Genomic DNA, 12,718 nt, shown 5'->3' with positions numbered 1-12,718 from the left:
CCGAGATGCAGGGGAAGTTGGACTTGGCTGAAGGCTCGGGAATGGCTGGGAGGAAGATCGGATCCGCGGAGGAGATGAGGTTGAAAAGCTTGGACCTTATCCGTGGGTGATAATCGGAAGAATATTTGATGGCTGGGACGTTGTGGATGTTGACAGGAATGAAGGGAACGTGGGATGAAGAGAAGTTGAGAGAGAGATGTTGGGAAGATGAACTCGTGATGAAGATACGATGGGGAGGATGGAGCTTTGGGATTCGTGCAAATATGATGATATGCTTTGAGATCTGAGTGATAAATAATTGAAGAGATTTTATTGTTTTTGAGATTAAAATAGGAGAATTGGATCATGTGGAAAGAAAATTAGGTGACTGAATCAGAGGGTCTTGATTTGCAGGGTGCATGTGGTTTAGGTCCAGGAATAATCCCTAATGAACTTGACTCAACCTGCATACATTAGACTCAATCAGTAAATAAGTAAAACTTGAATTACCTTTAATAATTTATTAAAATGCAATGGTGAAGGTAACACAATTTTTTAGTTGAATTTACAAAATATTTGAATTAAAATAATGATAAGTGCTATAAATAAGATATTAGTTTATGCATTATTTAGCACTTATCATGTATCCCTTAGCTACAAGTCTAGCTTTATTTCTTATAACTAACCCATTTTCATCTAATTTATTTCTAAAGATCCATTGTGTTCCAATTACAGAGTTATGCTTTGGTCTTTCAGTTAATGTCCATACATTACTTCTTTTGAATTGATTTAATTCTTCTTGCATGGCATTTATCCAATTGGTATCTTTTTCAGCTTCTTCATAAGTCTTAGGTTCTAATTGTGAAACAAAAGCAAGATAATCATTTAAATTTCTAAGAGAGGATCGAGTTCTTACTCCTTGAGATGGATCACCAATGATTAAGTCTTTAGGGTGTCCAGATGCATACCTCCATTCCTTTGGCAAGTTTTGAGATTGTGGTGGCATGCAATCATCTCCCTTATCTTGAATTGGCACGTCATTAATATTCAACTTTTCAAAGTTAATAATTCCGGTATCATCATCAAGAATATTTTCTTTCTTAGCAGACTCACTATCAGACTCATCAAATATGATATTAATTGACTCTTCGACTACAAGAGTTCTTTTATTGAATACTCTGTATGCCCTGCTAGATGTGGAGTATCCTAAGAAGATACTTTCATCTGACTTGGCATCAAATTTACTTAGATCCTCCTTGCCATTGTTTAAAATGAAACATCTACATCCAAATACTCTTAGATATTTAGCAGTTGGTTTCTTATTCTTCCAAAGTTCGTAAGGAGTTTTCTTGGTTATTGGTCGTATTAAAATCCGATTTAGAATATGGCAAGCAGTGCTTATAGCTTCAGCCCAAAAGTACTTTGGAAGATTTGACTCGCACAACATTGTGCGTGCCATTTCTGCCAATGTCCTGTTTTTCCTTTCAACAACCCCATTTTGTTGAGGCATTCTAGGTGCTGAAAATTGATGTGAAATACCATTTTTATTACAAAATTCTTCAAAGTGTTGATTTTCAAATTCAGTGCCATGATCACTTCGAATTGCTACTAAGGTGAGCTTCTTTTCATTTATGATATTATTATAAAGTTTCAAGAATTCTGAAAATGCTTCATTCTTATGTGCCAAAAATGAAACTCATGTATATCTTGAAAAATCATCTACAATAACTAGTCCATACTTCTTCCCTCCTAGACTCGCAGTTCTAGTGGGTCCAAATAGATCCATGTGTATGAGTTCAAAAGGCCTAGTTGTTGATACTATATTCTTTGATTTGAAGGATGATTTAGTTTGTTTTCCTAATGAGCATGGTCCACAGATTTTGTCCTTTTCAAAAATCAATTTTAGCACATCTTTTATTAATTCCTTATTGACTAGTTTTGATATTAATTCCATACTAGCATGTCCTAGTCTACGATGCCAAAGCCAACTTGTTTCATTTTTCTTTTCTTCATTAGTAATTAAGCATAATCCATTTTTCTTGCCTAAATCATGAAGATCTACCATGTAAATATTTCTTTGCCTTTGTCCTACAAGTACAATACTATTATCTTTAGGATTTGTGATTATGCATACTGATGCTTCAAATGTGACTTTAAATCCTTTATCACAAAATTGACTTATGCTAAGTAGGTTATGTTTCAAACCCTTAACTAATAAGACATTTTCTATGAAAATAGATGGAATAATGAAAATTTTATCCTTTCCAATGATATACCCTTTACCATTGTCTCCATAGGTTACTACTCCACCCTTCTTAGATTCCAAGGTGACAAATTGGTCTACGTCACCGATCATGTGTCTTGAACAGCCGCTATCTAGATACCATCGTTTTTTCTCTTTATTAGCTGCAAGACACCCCTGCAATAAAGATCAAGAAAGAGCTTTAGGTACCCAAACTATTGGGTCCTTTGGGGTTAGTACTTGATGTTCCTTTTGGAACCCAAACTTTCTTGAATTCGATTTTATGATTATTACTCAATTTGTTTTGACTGGACTTTCTATAGTTACATTCATATGCTTTATGTCCTAATTTATTGCAGCAATGACAGGTAATATTTTTATTTTTAGCTTTTACAAAAATGTTCTTTAAGTATTTTTGTTTCCTATTTGTTTTATATCCTAATCCAGCCTTATCATATACAGCTTTTTGACTATCAAGAATCATATTTAATTTGGTAGAACTAAGTATAAACTTATCTACTAAGAATTTATATTTTTCAACATCTTCTTTTAACTTGACATTTTCAGCAATTAGATTCTTGGTTTCATTTGTAAGTTTCCTACTTAATGTTTCATAGTTATGAGATAGTTTTAACTTATCTTTGACAAGAGACTGATTTTCTTCTTTTAGAACTTTATTTTTATTGATTAGTTTTCTATGTTCTTCCATGAGTTCTAAGAATGCATCATGTAATTCATCAACAGTAAAATCACATTCAAGTTCAGAATCTACCTCATCGTCATTGGCCATATGACACATTTGGGCCGTCTCTTGATGATCTTCCTCTTCTGAACTTGACTCCTCACTTTCACTCCATTCAGCCATGAAGTTCTTCTTTTTCAGTTTTCTTGCCATCCATTTCAATTCTGGGCAATCTATCTTATAATGCCTGGGTTTGTTACACTCATAACAAATAGGAGTTTCTTTTTCCTTTTCTTTGTCCTTACCCTTTTCTTTGCTTGAGCTACCTTTGAAGAAGGATTTCTTTTTATGAAATCTATTCTTACCTCTCATAAACTTTCTGAATTTTCTTCCAAGCATAGCCATTCCTTCTTCATCAAATTCATCATCATCATCTGAATCTTCCGACTCAGTTTGTTGTTTAGGGGTGGTAGACTTTAGGGCAATGGGCTTTCTTCTCTTGACCTCATCTTCTGAATTTTGCCTCATGGTCAACTCATGGGTCATGAGTGATCCTAGAAGTTTCTCTAATTGCAGTGTGTTGAGGTCCTTAGCTTCCTGAATTGCAGTTACCTTGGCCTCCCAAACTCTTGGTAGAGACCTAAGAATTTTTCGCACCAATTCAGAGTTAGTATAAGACTTTCCTAAACTCTTAAGCCCATTTATAATTTCAGTAAAACGAGTAAATATATCAGTTATGGACTCAGTGGATTCCATTTTAAACAATTCATACTTGTGTACTAATATGTTTATTTTTGACTCCTTAACTTGATTAGTCCCTTCATGAGTGACCTCAAGTTTGTCCCAAATTTCTTTTGCAGAGATGCAAGTAGATATTCTATTAAATTCACTTACATCTAATGAACAGTAAAGTACATTAATTGCTTTTGCATTTAACTGTGCTAATCTTCTATCACTTTCATTCCAATCCATTTCTGGTTTGGGTATGATAGTGCCCTCTATATTAAGTGTGGGTGTGTGAGGTCCTCTAGTAATAATGTGTTGGAAACCCGCCCATGCCGCAAAAAATTGCAGCGGAAGAGGCATGCACGGGGTCATACGTTCATCTCATGAACGTTATTTCAAAAACCGTTCATAGATGGATTAGGATTAAAACTTTTTAAACAATTAGGAAGATCAGATCTTCACCTTTGTGCGGGTAGATGATCACCGCAAACTGATGATCGTGGTTTAGGATGAAGGTTCGCTTGAAGCCGTTCAAGTGCCCGGCCTCTACGGGTATCCACACGAAGCAGAAAATCGATCCAAGCTTTCTATCTCCCCGGGGTGCTAGCTCCCTTGCAGAGATAACTTTGATGGCTGATATCCTCCCTTCAATCAATCCTTGATTGTGCTTGGAAGGAGGAAGAAGAAGGATGAAGAGAAGAAGAGGAACGAAGCCCTGCAGCCTTCTTTTTCTTCCTTGCGTTGGAACCAAACGGTGGAGGAAGAAGGAGGCCACCAAGATCCTTTTCTTCCCTTTGTTGTTGGTGGCTGAAAAGAGAGGAGAGGAGGGTGGCCACGTGATGGAGAGAAGGAGGGCTTCACATATGAATTAGGTCAGCCCCCAAGCCTCCTCTTAAATAGCATCTAGGGCTCCTATTTGGTTTAGTCCAAATCATGAATCAATTGGGTTCAATCTATGCTAGTCCTAATCCAATTAGAACTTGAATGAACCATGACTCAATTGAACTCTTCAATCCTAATCTAATTAGGAGCCATCTTGATTCATTGGATTAATAATTAATTGGGACTTAAGAAATCCTAATCCAATTAGGACTTGTTTAATTCTAGTCCTAATCCAATTAGGACTCTAATTTGAATTCGAAGTCCTAATCCGATTAGGACTCTAGGAATCCTACTCCAAGTAGGAATCCAAATTTAATTCAAAACTCCTAATCTAATTAGGATTATAGGAATCCTACTCCAAGTAGGAATCCTAGTCCTACTCCTAATAGGATTCCCAGTCCAAGTAGGAATCCCAGTCCAAGTAGGATTTCTAGTCCTAATCCAATTAGGACTCTATGAATCCTACTCCAAGTAGGACTCTTGTTTTAAGTCCAATTAATCAATTCCCTTTGTTCCTTCTTCAACTTATTATCAATCAAATTGATTACTTGTGATTCCTAATCACGATTCAACCATCGGATCGGTCATTACTTCTAGTGTGTGTGACCCCATAGGTTCTACTCTGACTGGTAGTGAGATATATTATGATCTCTATCACAATATCATTGAAAACTCCTTTCAATGGATTGGAACGATTCCAACTCTACTCTTTAGGGTTTATCGATCATCGAGATAATCCCTGTAAGTCCCACCATCCACCAGTGACACCTAGCAGCATGTAGTGGCTACCCAGTAGAATAGAATGATGAACCTCTAGGTGCAGTTATCGTGTGATACAGTCCTACTATCGTGGATCCCTACAGGACGGAGGTCATGGATAACTCGTCAAACCCCTTCGTCTGTCATATGTCAAGATTTATTCGACTCGAGTTCGATAGTGGAAAACTCTTTCTCCACTTTATATTACTGCCCTGGCCGAGGTCTTAGAACTCAGTCTAACAAATCACATAGGATCACTCCTCTTCTATCAAGGTCGATAGATTCCATGTAAGTGCATACCCTACTCCTACAGTGAACTTACTGCAGCCAATCTACACTACAAGGACCTATATGACTAGAGACCATGTATATGTGTAGTCAAACTACAATAACCTTACTGTGAGTAGCTAAAGCACCGCAGGTCAAAGGACCAGTCACACTACTGCAACATCAAGCAAATCACTGACGAGTGGATAGACATCCAAGTGACTTCTTGTGTTGGTCACGCTCAGTACCCTTGTTCTCTAACAAGCACCTGCACTATCACTTCAGTGTCCCTACACTGTGGACTCGAGTCTCGTCCATCCATAAGGAAAGCGATGTGTGCACTGATCAGATCGATCACCGTCCTCGTGATGATCCATTGATCAGGAGCATTTAGAAATTAATCACCAATGATACATGGCTCAAATTCTCAACTCTTGAGAATATGTATCATCATCTTATTAATTCCTTGGACGATTCATAGACACATAAACAATATGAATGAAAAGAATGCCCATTTATTAATCAATAATAATAAAGTCAAGTACAAAATTATGTCCCAGAATTAATAATGTGTTAGCCAGATTGGCTTCTAGGGCATACTTCTAACAATCTCCCACTTGCACTAAAGCCAATCAGCCATAAACCTAAGCCCCATCTTCTTAAGATGCGCTTCAGTTTTCTGCCGACTTAGCTGCTTAGTGAATGGGTCCGCCACATTTTCTGTGGAGTCTACTCTCTGATCCTCTACTTATTTCGTTTCGAGGTAGTCGCTTATTAGGTTAAATTGCCGCTCTATGTGCTTCGTTTTCTGGTGAGACCTTTGGCTCCTTAGCTAGTGCTATGGTGCCTTTGTTATCGCAGTAGAGTGTTATGACATCTGATGACATTACACCTAACTCTGCAATGAACTTCTTAAACCAAAAGATTTCCACTGCACCCTTAGAGACGGCTTAACATTCAGCTTCTAAGGTAGAATCTATAATGATCGGTTGTTTGGAACTCTTCCAATTTATTGAACTACCATTGCACATATTCTGATGTAGACTTCTATCATCAATATGTGTGCATCCTTCTATCTTCAACTCTGATCTTCTCCCAATGACCAAGAACATGTCCTTAGTTCTTCTCAAGTACTTAAGACTGTTCTTCACAGCTATCTTGCACTTCTTGCCTGGATTTGACTGATATATGCTCGTGACACTCACAGCATGTACTATATCAAATCACGTATATTGCATGGTATATGTGAGGCTCCCTATAGCCGAAGCATAAGGGATCTTGCTCATCCGTTGAATCTCTTCATATGTGTTAGGGCACATCTTCTTGGAGTGATTTATCCCATGCCTAAGGGGTAATAATCCCCTTTTAGAGGTCTTTCATGCCGAACCTCTTCAGCACTCCCTCTATGTACATATGCTGTGATAGGACAAGCATCCTCTTAGATCTATCTTTATAGACCTTAATTTAAAATATAGGATGCTTTCCCAAGGTCTATCATGGAGAATTCCTTACACAACCAAAACTTGACCTAAGTTAGCATGGAAATATCATTGCCAATTTGAAGGATATCATCCACGTACAATACGAAGAATGCAATAGTCCTCCCACTAACTTTCTTATAGACACATGGTTCCTCTTCGTTCTTGATGAAATCAAATGATTTGATTATATCGTTGAAACGAGTGTTCCAACTCCGAGATACTTATTTTTGTCCATAGATGAACTTTTGCAGCTTACAGACCTTGTGATCACCATCATCGTATCATGATATGCTGCAACAGCAAGCAATATTCGAATGGACTTTTGCAATGCTACAGGTGAAAAGTATCCTTATGATCAGTGCCTTTGCACTGACTATAACCTTTCGCTACTAGCCTTGCTTTATAGGTCTCTACCTAGCCATCCAAACTTAATGTTCTCTTGTAGATCCATTTACACCCAATAGGTACTATACCTTCTGGTGGATCCACTAAGATCCAGATTTGGCTGGAATGCATGGAGTCCATCACTAACTTCATCGCTTCCAGCCATCTCTCGGAATTGATGTCTAACATCGCCTCGTTGTAGGTTTTAAGATCCTTACCTTGATCCCTATCTCTCATGAGAAACACTTCCTCTACATCCTCTGTAAGCATACCTAAGTACCTTTCAGACGGACGGGAGATCCTACTATATTTTCGAGGTGGAGGAGGTACTACGTGTACTGGCTTAAATAGGTTCTATAGGTACAATGGCTTGTTGCTGTTTAGAGACTTTCTCTTCAAGCTCAAATTTTCCTCCCACTGTCTCTGTCAAGGATAAACTATTTCCATGAAGATAGCATCTAGGTTCACAAACACTTTGTGATCCTTTGGGACGAAAAGTCGTATCCTAATGACTCTTTAGGATATCCAATAAAACGAGCATTAATTGTCCTATCCTCTAACTTGTCCGCCTGTTGTCGCTTGACGTGGGCCGGACATCCCCAAATCTTGAGATGACCAAGACTCGGCTTCTTACCATGTCATATCTCATATGGTGTGGTAGGAACGGACTTTAGAGGGAATTCTATTCAATAAGTAAATAGCTGAAAATAGGGCATCTATCTAAAGAACCAAGGGTAAATCAGTGAAGCTCATCATGGATCGGACCATATCCAATAAAGTCCGATTCCTCCTCTCCGACACTCCGTTGAACTGAGGTGTACCAGGAGGAGTCCATTATAAAACTATACCATTCTCCTTGAGATAATCACGGAACTCTCCACTAAGGTATTTACCTCTTCAATCTGATCGAAGAACCTTAGTGAGTTTTTGGGTGGTTCTATATACACCCCCTATTGCTCAGGACACCCCCCAAAAATTAAAAAAAAATTAAATACTCTCTACACCCCCCCATTTGCTAAGGACACCCCTAAAAAATTAAAAATTCCTAAATTACCCCCCACCCTTCCCACCCCCTCACCTAAATTGCTCTCTACACCCCCCAAACCCCCCCCCCCACCCCGCTCTTCCCCTCCAAAACACCCGCCGGCTTCTTCCTTCCGAGCAACGAGCACCTCGCCGGCGGAGGAGGAGGGGGGAGGCGGAGGAGGAGGACGGGGAGGCGGGGGGAGGCGGAGGGGGAGGTGGGGGATGGGGAGGAGGAGGAAGGAGGACGGGGAGGTGGGGGAAGAGGAGTGAGAGGTGGCGGAGGAGGAGGGGGGAGGCGGAGGAGGAGGACGGGGAGGTGGAGGGGGAGGACGGGGAGGTGGAGGGGAGGAGGGGGGGGAGGTGGGGGATGGGGAGGAGGAGGAAGGAGGACGGGGAGGTGGGGGAAGAGGAGTGAGAGGTGGCGGAGGAGGAGGGGGGAGGCGGAGGAGGAGGACGGGGAGGTGGAGCGGGAGGACGGGGAGGTGGAGGGGAGGAGGGGGGGGAGGTGGGGGATGGGGAGGAGGAGGAAGGAGGACGGAGAGGTGGGGGATGGGGAGGAGGAGGAGGTGGCGGAGGAGGAGGGGGGAGGCGGAGGAGGAGGACGGGGAGGTGGAGGGGGAGGTGGAGGGGAGGACGGGGAGGTGGAGGGGAGGAGGGGGGGGAGGTGGGGGATGGGGAGGAGGAGGAAGGAGGAAGGGGGGGTGTACTGAGAAAATTTCAAGGGCAATATGGTAATTACACTAAAGGTTAGTTTGGGTATTTTTTTTTTGGTTTTTGGGGGGTGTCCTGAGCAATAGGGGGGGTGTATATAGAACTACCCTGAGTTTTTCTGTATGTTTTTCTACTTCATATTTAAACTCTTTGAACCTTTCAAAAGTTTCAGATTTGTGTATCATACACATATCCATATCGTGAGTAATCATCGGTAAATGAAGTAAAAAATTATAACCCCTAGCCTGCACATCGAATGGGCAACACACATCAGTGTGTACTAGGATAAGTATTTCAGTGGACCTCCCTGTGTCCTACAAAGGATAACTTGGCCATCTTTTCTTGAAGGCAGAATTCATAAATCAAATATGACTCGAAAGTCAATGAGCCCAAAAGCTCATGTTTCTCCAATTTGTTTATTCTGTCTTCTCCTATATGGCCAAGCCTGAGGTGCCACAAATACTTTAGTTTTATCTCATTTTTGGATCTATTAGATCCTATGGTATTCACTGTTTGCTCAGATATATTCACAGATACATCCATATGTATGTGATAGAGACTGTCAATCATAAAACCACATTGAACCTAATTTATTTCTCAAATAAATGGAATAGCAGTCTTAAAAAGATCTTTCTGTGCTAAGATACAGAAATCAAATTTCTGCTAGCAACAGGTAACAGTTCCTAAGTACCCTGAGCATATCGACATACCTTCTGAAGGTCTGTCACCCTTTATGTTCTTTATGCTTTCCCATGTATGTAGGACAGTTCCTCTTCCAATGGCCGTCCATGATGCAATGGAAATATTTTTCCTTGCAATTGGCCTTTTTCTTGGAACTTCCTTATTTGGCATTTTCTCGGTCTTCTGTTTCTTCACAGGCTTTTTCTTCTTCCAAATAGACTCTCTCTTGGAAGTAGAAACCAGCTCGACAGTGAGAACGATGCCCCTTGAACTCTTCAAGGCCCCTAAGGTAGTTACCAATTTATTTAACAATTCTGTTTTGGTGCATACAATCTTGTTCATATGGTAATTTACTATAAACTGTTCATATGAAGCTAGAAGGGATTGTGGGATCATATTCGTTTGCAATTCCTTGTGCATGGTCATGCCGAGCTTCTCAAGCTTCTCTAAGTCCTTTATCATGGTCAAACCATGATCATGGACAGACTGTCCATCGCGCATCTTTGCCTTGAAGAGCCTCTTGGACACTTCAAAACATGCTGCGCGACTCTGATCTCCATACAACTCTTGCAGGTGATTTAATATGTTCCTGGCAGTCTTCATGTTCTCATGCTGGCATTGTAATTCATTGGACATGAATGCCATTGTGCAGCACCTAACCTTATTGTCATTGTTCGTCCACTTTAGCATGTGTCTTACGCTGATCAGTGATCGGACAGATTGGTAACATAGGGATTCCATGGTCTAGCACATACCCTAATTTCATAATTCAAAATTATTTTTGAAATTTGCTGAGCCAGTCTTTATAATTGGGTTTGGTCAAACGGTTGTTCTATAGGATATGAGTTAAAAGTCTAGAAGCTGACTTTATAATCCTCAGAGAGTAAAGATTCTAGTTAGAATTTTGTACTTGATCCTAATTTGTTCTAGGGTCTTTTAGAACAAATGTACCTCCCACTATTTTCTCGAATCCCTCACACTCCCCTGGTAGGAAAACGGAAATCCTACGCGACTAGGGTTTCTAGTGGGTACTGCGGTCCCACCGATTTACATGCCACCTCACCTAACAGTTATTGGTGACACATAAATTGATGAATGTACAACTCTTGTACAATGCTTCTCAAGCATGTTGCAATGCTACTTGGTCTCTAAGCCATGAAGACCTCACCTAATAGTTATTGGTCCCATTTCTTAGTTAAGTCAAACCCACCGTATAACCGTAGGAATAAAGTCGTCATTGGGTCCTCACCTAACAGTTATTGGTGCCCAACCCCACCTTTATCCTACAACATCTCATGTCTATAGAGAGGTCCAGCCCCCCGATGCAACTTGCCCACTGTATCCAGCCGAGACAAATCAACATCAGAAAGACCTTAGCAGCTCTACTACAGTGGAAGACCTATTGACTTAATATTGGTTAATCAGGTCTTAGTGTTTGCAACTTGAGCTCTTCATAAGAGGTAATCGAACAATTGGCCAGGTAAGCAGGTGGGAGGCTCCCCTTACTCAGAGAGTAAGGTCCTAATTAAGTAACCACCTTTCATGCTTTCCTAGACACCAATTAGATCAATTAATCTAATATGACCCGCTCATGTTGGTTCACTCTCGACTTGATTGAGGAGATTTTAGTTTAGGTCTCTTTCGATATGCAACTCGCATCTTATGCACACTTCTATCTACCCGCTATGCATAGGCATAAACATTAAACATCCAGGCATATATATAAGAAAGTAAATGTAACGGGTGATGATCATGGATCCAGGATGGGTCATAGTACAAGCACATGCACGTCAATTGGTTTGATCGTCTTCAACTCTTGACTCGATCTTGATCCCTTAGGTTCAATTGTAATCAACTCCTTGATCCATCTTCAATCAACCTATGATCTCAATCCGCGCAAGGCTTGCTTGTAGGAGGTATACATCGATCAACCATCGACGTGCAACATACATCACAGATTACATCCCAGATAAAATTCAAAATAAAAGAATAATTACAACCCTTTTTCGATGAGACACGCAGGTCTCTAATACATGAATTTAAAATGCTCGCAGGCATCTGGAAAAATGATTTACATGTTATCACATAACATCACAGAACATTTCAGGCATTGCAGAACATTTCAGCAATTCACAAAAGGGTCATCCATGATCATCACCATTCGCATCACATGCATAATTTTAATTTACAGATCTGAAACTTAATTGATTACCTCATCTCATGAGTCGCTGATCATGCAAGGGATGATTCTTAAATAATTATAATCATATTAATTACATAACAGAATCATTAATCAATGCATACCAAAATTCAGCATGCAGAAAAATTCTGCAACCTGAAATTCTGCATGCATAAAAATCAGCAGGCATAATCCTTTAATTTTCAGATCTAATATGCCTTGATCCTTTTAATCCTAATCATAATCTACGAAGTCTAGGCTCTGATACCACTGTTGGAAACCCGCCCATGCCGCAAAAAATTGCAGCGGAAGAGGCATGCACGGGGTCATACGTTCATCTCATGAACGTTATTTCAAAAACCGTTTATAGATGGATTAGGATTAAAACTTTTTAAACAATTAGGAAGATCAGATCTTCACCTTTGTGCGGGTAGATGATCACCGCAAACTGATGATCGTGGTTTAGGATGAAGGTTCGCTTGAAGCCGTTCAAGTGCCCGGCCTCTACGGGTATCCACACGAAGCAGAAAATCGATCCAAGCTTTCTATCTCCCCGGGGTGCTAGCTCCCTTGCAGAGATAACTTTGATGGCTGATATCCTCCCTTTCAATCAATCCTTGATTGTGCTTGGAAGGAGGAAGAAGAAGGATGAAGAGAAGAAGAGGAACGAAGCCCTGCAGCCTTCTTTTTCTTCCTTGCGTTGGAACCAAACGGTGGAG

The sequence above is a fragment of the Phoenix dactylifera genome, chromosome 9, assembly GCF_051530095.1.
Source record: "Phoenix dactylifera cultivar Ajwa chromosome 9, Ajwa_hap1_PhDact_Kaust_v1.1, whole genome shotgun sequence".
Classification (NCBI taxonomy): domain Eukaryota; kingdom Viridiplantae; phylum Streptophyta; class Magnoliopsida; order Arecales; family Arecaceae; genus Phoenix; species Phoenix dactylifera.
This window is presented reverse-complemented; position numbering follows the sequence as displayed.